The following is an 18,393-nucleotide window of genomic DNA, read 5'->3' on the forward strand; positions in this document are numbered from 1 at the left end:
CTCTCAGCGTGCAGTGAATGTCAGAGGGATGTGAAGAGAGTATTGCCTATTGAATGCAGTGATCTCCTTCTACGGGGTCTATTTCATAAGGTTCTCTGTTATCGGTCGTAGAGATTCATCTCTTACCTCCCTTTTCAGATCGACGATATACTCTTATATTTACCATTACCTCTACTGATTCTCGTTTCAGTACTGGTTTGGCTTTCTACAAACATGTAGATGAGTGTCCTGGGGTAAGTAAGTCTTATTTTCTGTGACACACTAAGCTATGGTTGGGCACTTTATTTATAAAGTTCTAAATATATGTATTCAAACATTTATTTGCCTTGACTCAGAATGTTCAACTTTCCTTATTTTCAGACAGTCAGTTTCATATTTGGGATTATGCATTGAATTATCATATTTTTCTTACCTCAAAAATTTGACTTTTTTCCCTGTGGGCTGTTAGGCTCGCGGGGGCTGAAAATGCTTCATTTTATTGCGTCATTCTTGGCGCGGACTTTTTTGGCGCAAAAATTCTTTTCCGTTTCCGGCGTCATACGTGTCGCCGGAAGTTGCGTCATTTTTTGACGTTATTTTGCGCCAAAAATGTCGGCGTTCCGGATGTGGCGTCATTTTTGGCGCCAAAAGCATTTAGGCGCCAAATAATGTGGGCGTCTTATTTGGCGCTAAAAAATATGGGCGTCGCTTTTGTCTCCACATTATTTCAGTCTCATTTTTCATTTGCTTCTGGTTGCTAGAAGCTTGATATTTGGCATTCTTTCCCATTCCTGAAACTGTCTTATAAGGAATTTGATCTATTTTGCTTTATATGTTGTTAGAGCTTTGAAATATTATGTTGAAGCTACGAAATCTTTCCGTAAGACTTCTAGTCTATTTGTTATCTTTTCCGGTTCTAGGAAAGGCCAGAAAGCTTCTGCCATTTCTTTGGCATCTTGGTTGAAATCTTTAATTCATCTTGCCTATGTTGAGTCGGGTAAAATTCCGCCTCAGAGAATTACAGCTCATTCTACTAGGTCAGTATCTACTTCCTGGGCGTTTAGGAATGAAGCTTCGGTTGACCAGATCTGCAAAGCAGCAACTTGGTCCTCTTTGCATACTTTTACTAAATTCTACCATTTTGATGTATTTTCTTCTTCTGAAGCAGTTTTTGGTAGAAAAGTTCTTCAGGCAGCGATTTCAGTTTGAATCTTCTGCTTATGTTTTTCGTTAAACTTTATTTTGGGTGTGGATTATTTTCAGCAGGAATTGGCTGTCTTTATTTTATCCCTCCCTCTCTAGTGACTCTTGTGTGGAAAGATCCACATCTTGGGTAGTCATTATCCCATACGTCACTAGCTCATGGACTCTTGTTAATTACATGAAAGAAAACATAATTTATGTAAGAACTTACCTGATAAATTCATTTCTTTCATATTAACAAGAGTCCATGAGGCCCACCCTTTTTTGTGGTGGTTATGATTTTTTTGTATAAAGCACAATTATTCCAATTCCTTATTTTATATGCTTCGCACTTTTTTTCTTATCACCCCACTTCTTGGCTATTCGTTAAACTGATTTGTGGGTGTGGTGAGGGGTGTATTTATAGGCATTTTAAGGTTTGGGAAACTTTGCCCCTCCTGGTAGGAATGTATATCCCATACGTCACTAGCTCATGGACTCTTGTTAATATGAAAGAAATGAATTTATCAGGTAAGTTCTTACATAAATTATGTTTTTCTTTTTTGTGTTTCTTTTTTGTGTAAATGTAACAAATTCATTTGTAACAAAATAGTTTCTGTTACTATTTCACCCCAGACAAAACTAATGGCTTCCGTTATTATTCTACATAAGAAAAGGTTAAACACCCACACATGTGATAGTTATTGGAGCCGGAAGAAGCCCCAGAGCCTTAGGGGTGAAACGCGCGTAGCTGGAGTGTTTATTGGAGCAGTTAAACTGGCGTAATATTTTCAGAGGCAGAAGGAGGGGGTGTCAGGAGGCGAATAACCTTGGTCTTCACAACTTAACTCCTTATCGCTGAAGTTGGAACCTGTTGTGGAGATAGCACCCTATGCTGAATACACTGTGGCATCAGACAACAGATTGGTGTACCTAGGTGGTGTGGCACCGCAACAGTGGGATCCCTCAAACCGCAACATTGACCGCTACAGCGGAGGAATTGTTTACAGAAGCAGTGATGTATTGGTTTCCTTGGTGGTATCAGTGAGTTATTTAACTTTGGGACTGTTGTGATTACATCACATACAGCTTTGATTGCCAGGATCTCCACCGGAGAGCGTATTTGCTATAATAAAAAAAAGGGCCTATGCTGCATTGTTTGTTTCCTGACACACTCCTCAACTATATTTCTCCTCTATAACTGCTGAATTAATTAATGGGACATATATACTTCTACACCAGTGCTATTTGGGCATTACTTGTTTCCTGTGATATAACAGGACATTGAGACTATATATATATTTTTTTTTTTGAGAGCTCTTTTTTTTTTATGAATTTTTCCATCAGTGCACTATAGTATTAGTGGATATCCCAGTATGTAACATTTAAGTACAGCTGCTTTTTAGTCTTTTATTAATAAATGCTAATTTCTTTTACAAAGATATGACGAGTCCACAGATTTCATCCTTACTTGTGGGATATTAACCTCCTGCTAACAGGAAGTGGCAAAGAGCACCACAGCAGAGCTGTATATATAGCCCCTCCCCCTCCCCTCCACCCTCAGTCATTCTCTTTGCCTGTGTTATACTAGGAAGACATGGTAAAGTGAGGTGTTGGTTTTAGTTTCTTCAATCAAGAAGTTTTTTATTTTAAATGGTACCGGTGCATACTATTTTCCTCAGGGGGATATGGAAGAAGATTTCTGCCCTGAGGTTTGATGATCTTAGCATTTGTAACTAAGATCCACGCTGGTTCCCACAAGACTTCTGAAGGTAACCATGAGACATCTTCAAGCAGCATTAAGGTATGTGCAGCCTTTTTTCTGAGGAGACTTGGTGTATCAGAACTGGCTGGCATTATTTCCCTGTATGGGAATGGGGTAAGCAGTAAAACCTATTTTAATAAGAGGGGTGTTACTGGAGTCCCTATTCTATATTTATCATTAGTTGATATTTGGGCATTATGTGACATGGGAGACAATATAAAAAAACGATGTTTTATGTTTTTTTTTATTTTTGGCACTTAAAACTTATTGGTTTTATGCTTGAGGGTTATATTGTGTGTGTATTTTTACTTTAGTGCAAAACTGCATTTCCATGCGGTGTTGTTTGGACCTACTCCAACTTTTGACCTTAAGGGGCGGAGCAATTTTGGCGCAATTTCTTCAGGCTTAGCAGCAGCAAACAGTAGCTCGGTGGCTCCTGGACTGTGCAGCTGGTCTGAAGGGTTGGAAACTTGATTTGAGTACCCTGGGGGCAGATAGGCGGAGCTGTGGCGAGATGCAGAGTGTATTTTTATCTATCTTTTGACTATATGTTGATATAAGTACTTCTACAGCCTTATTTCTGCCCTTGCTTCTGGGTGCAGTAATTTTTGGATTAACCAACGATATTAAGTTAAATTTGGAAATAATTTAACGTTTTTTGTGCATTTTTGAAAAATTGTTCACACTTTCTTTTCTTAAAGGCACAGTACACGTTTTTTCTAATGTTTATTTTATGCTATAAATATCTTTTTGGTGTGAATCCAAGGGTTACTCATGGAATAAAGATTCCTAGGATTTTGTCTTTTCTCCAAGAAGGATTGGAGAAAAGGTTACCAGCAAGTTCCTTAAAGGGACAAATTTCAGCTTTGTCAATTCTGTTTCACAAACGTTTGGCAAAGGTTCTTCAAGCAGTGGTGCCTTCCGTTTAGGTTCCTGTCTTGTCCCTCCCTTTCATCCGTGTCCTATTGCTTTGGTATTGGTTTCCCACAAGTAAGGATGAAATCTGTGGACTTGTCATATCTTTTTAAAAGAAAACTAAATTTATGCTTACCTGATAAATTACTTTCTTTTACGATATGACGAGTCCACGGCCCACCCTGTTCTTTTTAAGACAGTTTTTCTTTATATTTTTTGTAAACTTAAGTCACCTCTGCACCTTTTTTAGCCTTTCCTTTTTCTCTTCCTATACCTTCGGCCGATAGACTGAGGGTGGAGGGGGAGGGGCTATATATACAGCTCTGCTGTGGTGCTCTTTGCCACTTACTGTTAGCAGGAGGTTAATATCCCACAAGTAAGGATGAAATCTGTGGACTCGTCATATCGTAAAAGAAAGTAATTTATCAGGTAAGTATAAATTTTGTTTTTTCTCACTTTTTTGCTGTGAATTACTAGAATATGTATTGCTGTGTTGAGGGTCCCCATCTACAGGGGGCTATATCCAATTATTATTAGGGATTACTGTGTGCTGGATAGGATTGGCTTTATGTGCTCTTTCCCAATATCCAATTATTGAACTTTCCTTCTGCACCAATAGCCTGTAAAGTATTTTAGATAGACTATTGAACTCGCCCTTAATGGGGAATACTGATGCTTGCTGACAACCCCTTCCTTTTAATCTGTCTAGAATCAAGCCTGCTTTTAAACGGTCCGCTCCTCCCTGGAGTTTGAACTTGGTTCTTAGGGTTTTGCAGAGGGTTCCGTTTGAACCTATGCACTCTATTGACATTAAGGTTCTTTCCTGGAAGGTTCTCTTTCTGTTGGCTATTGCATCGGCTCGCAATAGCCTTGCAGTTGGCGGCCTTGCAATTTGAGCCTCCTTATTTGGTCTTTCACGCTGATAAGGCTGTTTTGCGCACTGGTTTGGGATTTCTTACCAAGGTTGTGTCTAACCGTAACAACAATCCGGAAATAGTAGTTCCTTCTTTGTGTCCTAACCCCTCTTCTCCTAAGGAGAGGTTACTTCATAATTTGGACGTGGTTCGAGCCTTGAAGTTTTATCTTCAAACTACAAGGGATTTCAGACAATCTACGTCTCTTTTTGTCGTGTATGCAGGGAAGCGCAAGGGGCAGAAAGCCTCTTCAACTTCTTTGTCCTTTTGGTTGAGGGGCATGATTCGCTTAGCCTATGAGACAGCGGGACATAAGCCTCCTCAGAGGATCACGGCTCATTCGACTAGAGCTGTGGCTTCTTCTTGGGCCTTCAAAAATGAGACCTCTATGGAGCAGATTTGTAAGGCAGCTACCTGGTCCTCCTTACATACTTTTACAAAGTTTTACATATTTGACGTTTTTGCTTCGGCGGAAGAAGTTTTTGGGAGGAAGGTTTTGCAGGCTGTGGTGCCCTCAGATTAGGGTTCGCCTTTTTTGCCCTCCCGGTTTCATTCATTGTCCTCTAGAGCTTGGGTATATGTTCCCAATAGTAATGAATGAAGCCGTGGACTCTCCTCCCCTTTAGATGCTAAACATAAATTATGCTTACCTGATAATTTTATTTTCATCGAGGGGAGGAGAGTCCACGGCTCCCGCCCATTGCTTTGGTGGGCGGACCTAAATTTAGTTTAGTTCTTCTGGCACCATTTATACCCTGATATTTCCCCTACTGTTCCTTGTTCCCTCAGCAGAATGACTGGGGGATGAGGGGAGTGGGGGAGGTATTTAAGCTGAGGGTGTCTTTGCCTCCTCCTGGTGGCCAGGTTCTTAATTCCCACAAGTAATTAATGAAGCAGTGGACACTCCTCCCCTCGATGGAAATAAAATGATCAGGTAAGCATAATTTAAGTTTTCATAATCTATCAATAAAGACCATACACAGAGCACACGACCAATTACAAGCTGTATATACACATGCCAATCTCAAACTGGCATCAGAGCATGCACAATGGGTAGATCTTGTTATTAGTCTGCACGTGCCATTCCATCACTTATCTATTAATAAAGTGTATGCATGGAGCACGTGCACCACTCAAAAGCTGCATAAATCTCAAACTGGCATCAAAGAGGAGCTATTGCATTTTTTTTAAAATAAAGTTGTAGCAGTTTAAATTGAAATGTAGGTTCTTACGGTTATTCATTCAGTACCAGAATACTTTTCTTCTACAAGATATGACGAGTCCACGGATTTCATCCTTACTTGTGGGATTTATCCTCCTGCTAACAGGAAGTGGCAAAGAGCACCACAGCAGAGCTGTATATATAGCTCCTCCCTTCCCTCCATCCCCAGTCATTCTCTTTGCCTGTATAGTAATAGGAAGAGGTAAAGTGAGGTGTTAGTTTAGTTTCTTCAATCAAGAAGTTTTTTTATTTTAAAATGGTGCCATTGAGTACTATTTTTTTCAGGGAAAGTGAGGAATCTTTCTGCCCTGATGTGGATGATCTTAGCAAACGTTTTCTAAGGTCCATGATGGTTCCCACAGCAGCTGAAGGTTGTGTAAGAAAATCTTCAGTGTGGAGAACGGTGTCTTGCTACAACCAACTTTGAGGTATGTTCAGTCTTTTTGTTTCTGGGAGACTTGATGCACAGAACAGGCTGACATTTTTCCCTTTATGGGAAGGGGTAAGCAGTATACACTAGGCGTAAAGAAATGGTGTACCTGGAATCCCTTTATCTTTATTGCCAAAGTATGTTAGATATTCCTTGTCTTATCAAGGGGGGTTAGATGCTGGGAGTTGCGGTTCTGCTTATAAGCTGTCATTGTTGTGTCCACTGGCCGGAGGTGTGCAGTGTTTTTTAGGATGCTTTCCCTCGATATCTGGAGTGTTTATAAGAGGGCACATGGCTTGTACTTAGAGGACATGTTTATTTTCAATTATGACCCATGCGGGTCTTACTGAGCTTTAGTGACGCCCACGGTGGGCGGGGCCTAGTTTTGCGCGCTCAGACGCGCAGTACAGCCGGATCGTGTGGGCGATAGAGTCCTGATCTCTAGTGGGGCCTAAGTTGTCCTGTCTTCCTAGGGACCCGAAAGGCTCCTCGAGTAGCAGCAGTTACATTCCGGGGGCAGGTATTCGCCACAGCAGAGCTGTGGCATGGTGCAGGGGCCTAATTAAACTTTAATTGTTAAAATCTTTAGTATATTGGTCTGACATATTTCTGCAAGCGATACAATACTGTTAGAGAGTTTTGGGCACATCAAAATAATTTTTATTGCTATAAACACTTTTTTGAATGTCCCAGAAAAATAGTTGCGCTTTTAAAGTTTAAAGGCGCAGTACAGTTTTTTTGCTGCATTAACTTTTTGACTATAATTGAATTCAGAGCTAAAGAATTTTTTAATAAAAGATTATAGGATTGCTAATCTGTTTAACATGTCTGACTCTGAGGAGGAAACTCATTGTTCTATGTGTTTAGATGCCACTGTGGAACCCCCTCTGTCTTTTTGTCCCTCGTGTACTGAGAGGGCCTTGCAATGTAAAGCACAGATTTTATGTAAAGAAAATGTATCTAAGGATGAGAAGAAGGGAATACCGCAAACTTCTACCCAAGAGTCACAACCTTTAACGCCCACCCAAGCGACGCCTGGATCTTCAACCACGTCTAATTCCTTTACCCTGCAGGATATGGCTGCAGTTATGTCAACTACCCTTACAGAGGTATTATCTAAATTGCCAGTGTTACAGGGTAAACGCAGTAGGACAGAAGTCAATGTGAATACTGAGTCCTCTAATGCTTTATTGACTATTTCCGATGTACCCTCACAGGCGATGTTCCCTCTAATGAGCGCGGCAGCGCATTGATTTCTATTGTCCTGCGCACTTCTAACGTACTGCTGCGCATCAAAAGGGCCGTTGATCATCTTGGAGCCCTCAGCGCGCCAAAAGTCTCAGTGCACATTTGAGTAGTAAGCGCAGGCAGCATCGACGCATGTGGAATCTGTGTGAAGAAGGTGGAAGGAGCTTCTGCATAGTAAGTTTGCACATTGCATTACAGTACTGACTAGTGATTAGCACTTATCATTGGGCTTAATATTCTGTAAGTTCTCTGCTCTGGCGATACTATCAAACATGTCTCATGATGAGACATGTTTGATAGTATCGCCAGAGCAGAGAACTTATAGAATATTGAACCCACTGATGAGTAATCAGTAATAGACCACCGCACGCTAAAGGTTTTCTAATAAACTGTAAAATGGGCTTTTCCTCCCGCATCAAACTGTGCTAAACTGACTTCTACCTGCCAGTAAGGTTTACATGAGATCCCGGGTCGTGTTTGTGTATGCCCGGTCCTCCACCCCCTCCCTATTCTCCAGAGCTTGGCCTCAGACGCATCAAAGAACTACTGTGTTGCTGTCAGATGCCATCAGTTGGGCTTTTCCCCTCATGCTGGGCTATCCAGCACCCTGTGAGGCTCCCGCCCAGCCCAAACAATGGCCTTTTACAGTGACACAGAGTAGTTCGTTTACAAAATTTTAACTTCAGCTTGAAAAGAAAAATACATGTAAACTGATTTTTTTTTTTTTTTTTTTTTTTAAAGTCATCCTTTTTTAAATATCGCCCATTCTTTTCTTTTTTTACTGCATTGTCCCTTTAAGTCTTACAAAATGTTATTAATCTTGATTAACAAAGATGTATTTTCGCTAGAATAAAAAAACAGGGAGAAACTACTTTGTATGTTATTGCTTTCTCTATTTGAGGTCACTCCAGGTTTTGCTTATCCTGTTTTTATCCTGTTTTTTTAAGAATCAAGTGGTAGCATATCCATCATATATATAGAAAAATGCAAATAAATAATAGCTGACATTTCTTATACCACTTCGCAAGAGGGAGCCTATGCATATAGTTTAGGATATCCGTTAGCCACTTCCGCATGGTAATAGCACGCTGTTTCTATGGAGGTTCGCAATATACACCCGTGGCGTAACCAGGATGTGACCAGCTGCTGATCACCATCTTTTAAATGGGAAACCCTATTTTATAGCTTGGTAAACAGCACGGATTAAACAAGCGGTCAAATAAACCGCATAAATCATTTGTATGAAATAGAAAATAATGCATTTCACAACACTTTGTCTTTAAGAATTGGTTGTCCGTGAGGTGTGAGCCCATATTAGCTGAACTACAAATACGAACATCTAGTATCAAACGCCATAAACAAAAATGGTGCAATTTTACTGAATGTGTTCTAGAAGGCCTCTTACAGGTTCCACATTATTTGTGTTAATATATGGTGAGAGCTTGCGTTCCAGGAACAGTAGATTGAGCACATGTTTAGTGGCATTTAATTGATCCCCCCCCCCTCTGTCATTAAGTATGGGAGATCCTTTCTTATTGAGTCTAGAGGATAGTATGTGGGCTACTGGAAAATCCTTCTATTGCTTCTCTTGGGTTTTACCAATGTGCCTGAGGATGTCTGTTGTGAACCTGTCCTGCTTCCCTGTGGAGTGTCACTCACTGTGTGTGAGGGAGAGTGTGTGCTTGAGAATGTGAGGGAGAGTGTGTGCTTGAGAATGTGAGGGAGAGTGTGTGCTTGAGAATGTGAGGGAGAGTGTGTATATGAGTGTGAGGGAGAGTGTGTGAATATCTATGTGCGAATTTGCGTATGTGTGTAATTATGTTTTCAAGTGCAGTAGTGTACACATTTTTTTTTGGTCACACTCTCTTGACACTTGCCCAAAATTTGCACAGGTAAAACATTTTGTGCCCAGTGCTCAAAAAAATTAGAGGGAACATTGCTCACAGGGATCTTATTTGGGGGTCAGGGAACTCCTGTCTGAGGGGGAACTTTCCGATTCGGGAAGTGCGTTACCTCAGACAGACTCGGACTTCATGAACACCTCCGCCTGTTACTTCGAGAGGTTTTAGCGACTCTGGATGACTGTGACCCTATTTTGATACCACCAGAGAAATTGTGTAAAATGGACAAATACTTAGAGGTATCTGCTTATACTGATCTTTTTCCGGATCCTAAGAGAATCTCAGAGATTATTAAGAGGGAATGGGACAGACCGGGTATCCCGTTCTCACCCTCTCCTAATTTCAAGAAAATTTCAAGAAAATGTATCCCATATCTGACACTGTTCAGGACTCTTGGCAAACAGTCCCAAAAGCGGAAGGAGCTATATTTACCCTGGCTAAGCGTACAACTATTCCTATTGAGGACAGTTGTGCTTTTAAAGACCCTATGGATAAGAAATTGTAGGGTCTTCTAAAGAAATTGTTTATTCATCAGGGTTTCCTTTTACAACCAATAGCCTGCATTGTACCAGTTATCACTGTGGCGGCCTTCTGGTTTGATGCTTTAGAAGAGTCTCTTAAGACTGAGACTCCTTTAGAGGATATTTTAGACAGAATTAAGGCTCTTAAGCTGGCTAATTCTTTTATTACAGATGCCGCCCTTCAGATTGCCAAGCGCGTAGAGCGTTATGGTTAAAATCTTGGTCTGCTGATGTGCCATCTAAGTCAAAGCTTTTGGCTATTCCTTTCAAAGGGAACACCTTATTCGGGCCTGATTTGAAAGAGATAATTTCTGACATTACGGGAGGTAAGGGTCATCTCCTACCTCAGGATAGAACTGCTAAACTGAGAGGTTAACAAAATAATTTTCGTTCCTTTTGGAATTTTAAAGGAGTCCCCTCTTCTTCCTCCTTTTCCGCCAAGCAGGAAGAGAATTTTGCTCAAGCCAAGTCCGTCTGGAGACCCAACCTGGCTTGGAACAAGGGTAAACAACCCAAGAAGCCCGCTGCTGCTACCAAAACAGCATGAAGGGGCGGCCTCCGATCCGGGACCGGATCTAGTAGGGGGCAGACTTTCTCTCTTTGCCCAGGCTTGGGTAAGAGATGTTCAGGATCCTTGGACACTGGAAGTCGTGTCCCGAGGGTATCAGCTGGAATTCAAAAGTTCTCTCCCAAGGGGGAGGTTTCTTCTTTCATGATTGTCTGCAGACCAGACAAAAAGAGGCGTTCTTACGTTGTGTAAAAGACCTCTCTACTATGGGAGTAATTCGTCCCGTTCCAAGACTGGAACAGGGACAGGGGTTTTACTCAATTCTTTTCGTGGTCCCCAAAAAGGAGGGCACGTTCCGACCCATTTTAGATCTAAAGAGTCTAAACAAGTTTCTCAGAGTCTCATCTTTCAAAATGGAGACTATTCAAACAATTCTGCCATTGATCCAGGAGGGTCAATATATGACTACCGTGGACATGAAGGATGCATACCTTCATATTCCTATCCACAAGGATCATCATCAGTTCCTAAGGCTTGCCTTTCTGGACAAACATTTTCAGTTCGTGGCTCTTCCCTTCGGGTTGGCCACAGCACCCAGGATCTTCACAAAGGTTTTAGGGTCCCTTTTGGCGGTTCTCAGGCCGTGGGGTATTGCAGTGGCGCCTTATCTGGAAGATATTCTGATCCAGGCGTCTTACCATCTGACAAAGTCTCATACAGACATGGTCCTGTCCTTTCTGAGGATTCACGGGTGGAAGGTGAATCTAGAAAAGTTAATTAATTCCACAGACCAAAGTTCCCTTCCTGGGAACTCTAATAGATTACATATCCATGAAAATTTTCTTGACAGAGGTCAGAAAGTTAAAGATTCTGAATACATGCCGAGCCCTTCAGTCCAATCGTCGGCCATCAGTGGCCCAGTGCATGGAGGTAATTGGATTGATGGTGGCGGCAATGGACATCATTCCATTTGCTCGTTTTCATCTCAGACCACTACAGTGGAATGGAGATTATGCAAATTTGTCTCCTCAGTTAGATCTGGATCAGGAGACAAGAGACTCTCTTCTTTGGTGGTTGTCTCAGGATCATCTGTCTCAAGGGACGTGCTTCCGCAGACCCTCATGGGTGATAGTAACGACAGACGCCAACCTTCTAGGTTGAGGTGCAGTTTGGAATTCCCTGAAGGCTCAGGGTGTGTGGACTTAGCCGGAGTCGCTTCTTCCAATCAATATTCTGGAATTGAGAGCAATATTCAATGCGCTTCAGGCATGGCCTCAGTTGGCTTTGGCCAAATTCATTCGCTTTCAGTTGGACAACATCACGACTGTGACTTACATCAATCATCAGGGAGGAACAAGGAGTTCCTTAGCGATGACTGAAGTATCCATGATAATTTGGTGGGCGGTGGCCCACTCTTGTTATCTGTCAGCAATCTACATCCCAGGAGTGGACAACTGGGAAGCTGACTTTTTAAGCAGACAGACGTTTCATCCTGGGGAGTGGGAACTCCATTCGGAGGTCTTTGCCACTCTGATCCTCAGATAAGGCAGACCGGAGTTGGATCTGATGGCATCTCGTCAAAATGCCAAGCTTCCAAGATACGGATCCAGGTCAAGGGATCCTCAGGCCGAACTGATAGATGCCTTGGCAGTGCCTTGGTCGTTCAACCTAGCTTATGTGTTTCCACCGTTTGCTCTCCTGCCCCGGGTGATTGCTCGGATCAAAACAGGAGAGGGCTTCAGTAATTTTAATTACGCCTGCATGGCCTTGCAGGACTTGGTATGCCGATCTAGTGGACATGTCCTCTCTGCCGCCGTGGAAGCTTCCATTGAGGCAGGACCTTCTCTTTCAGGGACCCTTTCAACACCCAAATCTAGTTTCTCTGCAACTGACTGCTTGGAGATTTATACGCTTGATTTTATCTAAGCGGGGGTTCTTTGATTCGGTCATTAATACTTTGATTCAGGCACGTAAGCCTGTCACTAGAAAGATCTATCATAAGATATGGCGTAAATTTCTCTTTTGGTGTGAATCCAAAGGCTACTCATGGAGTAAAGTTAGGATTCCCAGGATTCTGTCTTTTCTCCAAGAAGGATTGGAGAAAGGGTTATCAGCGAGTTCCTTAAAGGGACAAATCTATGCTTTGTCAATTTTATTACATAAACGTTTGGCAGAGGTTCCAGACGTTCAGTCTTTCTGTCAGGCTCTAACCAAAATTAAGCCTGTGTTTAGACCAATTGCTCCACCCTGGAGTTTGAATTTAGTTCTTAATGTTCTTCAAGGGGTTCCGTTTAAACCCATGCATTCCATAGATATTAAGTTGTTATCTTGGAAAGTTTTATTTTTGGTTGCTATTTCTTCTGCTCGTAGAGTTTCGGAGCTTTCAGCGTTACAATGTGATTCGCCTTACCTTATCTTCAATTCTGATAAGGTGGTTTTACGTACCAAACCTGGTTTCCTTCCTAAGGTTGTTTCTAATAAGAATATTAATCAGGAAATTGTTGTTCCTCCTTTATGTCCTAACCCTTCTAAGAAGGAGCATATGTTGCATAACTTGGACGTGGTCCGTTCCCTGAAGTTTTACTTGCAGGCGACTAAGCATTTCTGCCAATCATCTTCATTATTCATTGTTTTTTCTGGAAAGCGTAGGGGTCAGAAAGCTACGGCTACCTCTTTCTTTTTGGCTGAAGAGTATCGTCCATCTGGCGTATGAGACTGCTGGACAGCAGCCTCCTGAAAGAATTACGGCTCATTCTACCCGGGCTGTAGCTTCCTCGTGGGCATTTAAAAATGATGCTTCTGTTGAACAGATTTGCAAGGCTGCAACTTAGTGGTCTCTTCACACTTTTTCCAAATTTTACAAATTTGATACTTTTGCTTCTTCTGAGGCTGGTTTTGGGAGACAGGTTCTTCAAGCAGTGGTGTCTTCCGTTTAGGTCCCTGTCTTGTCCCTCCCTTTCATCCGTGTCCTGTAGCTTTGGTATTGTATCCCACAAGTAAGGATGAAATCCGTGGACTCGTCATATCTTGTAGAAGAAAAGGAAATTTATGCTTACCTGATAAATGTATTTCTTCTACGATATGACGAGTCCACGGCCCACCCTGTCATTTTTAAGACAGGTATATATTGTTTTTTAGTTAAACTTCAGTCACCTCTGCACCTTTGGCTTTTCCTTTCTCTTCCTAACTTCGGTCGAATGACTGGAGGTGGAGGGAAGGGAGGAGCTATATATACAGCTCTGCTGTGGTGCTCTTTGCCACTTCCTGTTAGCAGGTGGATAAATCCCACAAGTAAGGATGAAATCCGTGGACTCGTCATATCGTAGAAGAAATAAATTAATCAGGTAAGCATAAGTTTCCTTTTTTACTGTTAAATTTCCTCAGTTATGTATTGATGAAAATAGAGCGATTTTATTTATTTTGTGTAACCTCTTTATCTGCAATAATAGGACTTCATGAAGAAAGTTCGGACGCTATAGCCACTCATAAGGTAGAAGACAATGCGAGAGATGAAAGTGGCGCTCATCAGTCGGAAATCGTTCCCGGCGCATCTGCAGGTGAGTGAGCAACATAAGTTATTTGTACAGTTTGTAAGTCTTCTCTCTGGGTTGTAGAAATATGTTAGATTGAAACGTTACAGAATATTTTACTGTACAATGTTCAGGTTTTCTATATATTATCTTGAAAAAGATTTATATTAAGTATTTTATTTAGTCCATAAACGCCAACATTTGTCTGTCTTCATTTACGTTAAAACATAATTAACCAGTGAGATCGGGCTCCGCCCTCAGGCTGATGGGGAAAGTACAAGTTAACTTCCATTCTGAAAAACAGAAACAGATGGCGCCTCCTAGAGCCATACTGTAATATGCGGCTCCAAATAATTTCAGTGCATAAAGATATTTACTCACAAAGCCGCAGCACTAGATATTTACACAGCAGCTGCCGCTTCAGAATACACAGGCTGCAGGTAGGGGTAATAACACAGCAGCTACCGGCTCAGGATACACAGGCTGCAGGTAGGGGTAATCACACAGCAGCTACTGGTTCAGGATACACAGGCTGCAGGTAGGGGTAATCACACACAGCAGCTACCGGTTCAGGATACACAGGCTGCAGGTAGGGGTAATCACACACAGCAGCTGCCGGCTCAGGATACACAGGCTGCAGGTAGGGGTAATCACACACAGCGGCTACCGGTTCAGGATACACAGGCTGCAGATAGGGGTAATCGCACACAGCGGCTACCGGTTCAGGATACACAGGCTGCAGGTAGGGGTAATCACACACAGCGGCTACCGGTTCAGGATACACAGGCTGCAGGTAGGGGTAATCACACACAGCAGCTACCGGTTCAGGATACACAGGCTGCAGGTAGGGGTAATCACACAGCAGCTACTGGTTCAGGATACACAGGCTGCAGGTAGGTTTAATCACACAGCAGCTACCGGCTCAGAATACACAGGCTGCAGGTAGGGGTAATCACACACAGCAGCTGCCGCTTCAGGATACACAGGCTGCAGGTAGAGATAATCACAGCAGCTACCGGCTCAGGATACGCAGGCTGCAGGTAGGGGTAATCACACACAGCAGCTGTCGGCTCAGGATACGCAGGCTGCAGGTAGGGATAATCACACAGCAGCTACCGGTTCAGGATACACAGGCTGCATGTAGGGGTAATCACACACAGCAGCTACCGGTTCAGGATTCACAGGCTGCAGGTAGGGGTAATCACACACAGCAGCTGCCGGTTCAGGATACACAGGCTGCAGGTAGGGGTAATCACACAGCAGCTACCGGCTCAGGATACACAGGCTGCAGGTATGGGTAATCACACACAGCAGCTACCGGTTCAGGATACACAGGTTGCAGGTAGGGGTAATCACACACAGCAGCTACCGGTTCAGGATACACAGGCTGCAGGTAGGGGTAATCGCACAAAGCAGCTACCAGTTCAGGATACACAGGCTGCAGGTAGGGGTAATCACACACAGCAGCTGCCGGTTCGGGATACACAGGCTGCAGGAAGGGGTAATCACACACATCAGCTACCGGTTCAGGATACACAGGCTGCAGGTAGGGGTAATCACACACAGCAGCTGCCGGTTTGGGATACACAGGCTGCAGGTAGGGGTAATCACACACATCAGCTACCGGTTCAGGATACACATGCTTCTAATGAGTCCACAGATCATCATAATTACTGTTGGGAATATCACTCCTGACCAACAGGGGGAGGTAAAGAGCACCACAGCAAAGCTGATAAATATCACTTCCCTACCCACAACCCCAGTCATTCTCTTTGCCTGTAACAGTTGCAAGGAGATGGTAATGTTTAGGTTTCTTCAATCAAAAGTTTGTTATTTTAAAGCAGAGCAGGTTTGCTCTGATCTTTCTGGGGTTTAGCCGTAGTCCATGTCAGTCTCTTCGGTAGAGCAGTGGTGGCTTATAAGCATTTGGGAACTTGTGGGGTATAATCCCCACTGTGCCTCTCAAACAGTTTGTTGCTGCCCTATTTGGAAAGCCTGTGTAGGTTTATTCAGTCTTTCTCTATTTCTCTTGTTAAGTGTGTTCAGTCCACGGGTCATCCATTACTTATGGGATATATTCTCCTTCCCAACAGGAAGTTGCAAGAGGATCACCCAAGCAGAGCTGCTATATAGCTCCTCCCCTCACATGTCATATCCAGTCATTCTCTTGCAACCCTCAACAAAGAAGGAGGTCGCGAGAGGAGTTGGAGTTTTTACTTAATTATTCTTCAATCAAAAGTTTGTTATTTTAAATGGCACCGGAGTGTGCTGTTTTTCTATCTCAGGCAGTATTTGGAAGAAGAAACTGCCTGCGTTTTCTATGATCTTAGCAGGCGTAACTAAGATCCACTGGCTGTTCTCGACATTCTGAGGAGTGGGGTAACTAAAGAAAATGGGAATAGCATGCGGGGTCCCCCGCAAATGAGGTATGTGCAGTACAATTTTTTCTGGGAATGGAATTGACTAAGAAAACACTGCTGTTACCTGTATGATGTAAGTACAGCCTTAAATGCAGTAGTAGTGACTGGTATCAGGCTGATAAACGTATGCACAGTAGAGTTATTTTCTAGGGACTAGAATTTGACTGAGAAAATACTGTTAACACTGAAATAATGCTTAAGCCTTGTCTGCAGTGGAAGCGACTGGTAGCAGGCTTAGTGATAACTTTGCATGACATTAAAAGAAGTTGTTTTTAAAACGTTTACTGGCATGTTATTCGTTTTGTGAGGTACTTTGGTGATAAATCCTTTTGGGCATGATTTTTTTCCACATGGCTAACGTATATTTCTGCATAGAAACCGTTATATCAGGTCTCCCACTGTTGTAAATGAGTGGGAGGGGCCTTTTTTAGCGCCTTGTTGCGCAGTTAAAATTCTAGCAAGTCTTCCTGCTTCTTCCTCCTTGATCCAGGACGTCTCTAGAGAGCTCAGGGGTCTTCAAAATTCGTTTTTGAGGGAGGTTATCAGTCACAGCAGACCTGTGACAGTGTGTTTGACTGTGATAAAAGCGTTAAATCTTAATTTGATATCCGTTTTTGGGTACTGAGGGGTTAATCATCCTTTTGCTAATGGGTGCAATCCTCTGCTAATTAATACATTTAAAGAATTGTTGACTATAACTGAATTAGTTCTTTGTTATTCAACTGTGTTTTTTAAAAAGCGCTGCAGCGTTTTTTATATTGCTTGTAAACTTATTGAAAGTAATTTCCAAGCTTGCTAGCTTCATTGCTAGTCTGTTTAAACATGTCTGATACAGAGGAATCTGCTTGTTCATTATGTTAAAAAGCCGATGTGGAGCCCAATAGAAATATGTGTACCAATTGTATTGATATTACTTTGAATAAAAGTCAATCTGTACCGATAAAGAAATTATCACCAGACAACGAGGGGGAAGTTATGCCGTCTAACTCTCCTCACGTGTCAGTACCTTCGTCTCCCGCTCGGGAGGTGCGTGAGATTGAGGCGCCAAGTACATCAAGGCCCTTACAAATCACTTTACATGATATGGCTAATGTTATGAAAGAAGTATTATACAATATGCCTGAGTTAAGAAGCAAGCGCGACAGCTCTGGGTTAAGGACAGAGCGCGCCGATGACACGAGAGCCATGTCTGATACTGCGTCACAATTTGCAGAACATGAGGACGGAGAGCTTCATTCTGTGGGTGACGGTTCTGATTCGGGGAGACCGGATTCAGAAATTTCAAATTTTAAATTTAAGCTTGAGAACCTCCGCGTGTTGCTAGGGGAGGTGTTAGCGGCTCTGAATGATTGTGACACGGTGGCAATCCCAGAGAAATTATGTAGGCTGGATAAATACTATGCGGTACCGGTGTGTACTGACGTTTTTCCTATACCAAAGAGGCTTACAGAGATTATTAGCAAGGAGTGGGATAGACCCGGTGTGCCTTTTTCCCCTCCTCCGATATTTAGAAAAATGTTCCCTATAGACGCCACCACACGAGACTTATGGCAGACGGTCCCTAAGGTGGAGGGAGCAGTTTCTACTTTAGCCAAGCGTACCACTATCCCGGTGGAGGATAGCTGTGCTTTCTCAGATCCAATGGATAAAAAATTTAGAAGGTTACCTTAAGAAAATGTTTGTTCAACAAGGTTTTATATTACAGCCTCTTGCATGCATTGCGCCTGTCACTGCTGCAGCGGCATTCTGGTTTGAGTCTCTGGAAGAGGCGATTCGCACAGCACCATTGGATGAGTCTTTGAGCAGGCTTAGAACCCTTAAGCTGGCTAATGCGTTTGTTTCGGATGCCTTAGTGCAT

At 42.6% G+C, this 18,393-nt stretch overlaps 1 protein-coding gene across 1 annotated transcript in view; it reads left to right on the forward strand.

Moving 5' to 3' along the window:
- The window catches only part of LOC128666742 (gastrula zinc finger protein XlCGF8.2DB-like), a 71,569-nt gene that overhangs the window by 22,283 nt on the left and 30,893 nt on the right, over positions 1-18,393 (forward strand). Inside the window, exon 2 of the mRNA XM_053721498.1 lies at positions 14,035-14,142. The gene's annotated coding sequence lies outside the window, so the exon portion shown is untranslated. The remainder of the gene's footprint in view (positions 1-14,034; positions 14,143-18,393) is intronic.

The sequence above is a fragment of the Bombina bombina genome, chromosome 7 (genome assembly GCF_027579735.1).
Source record: "Bombina bombina isolate aBomBom1 chromosome 7, aBomBom1.pri, whole genome shotgun sequence".
Lineage (NCBI taxonomy): Eukaryota > Metazoa > Chordata > Amphibia > Anura > Bombinatoridae > Bombina > Bombina bombina.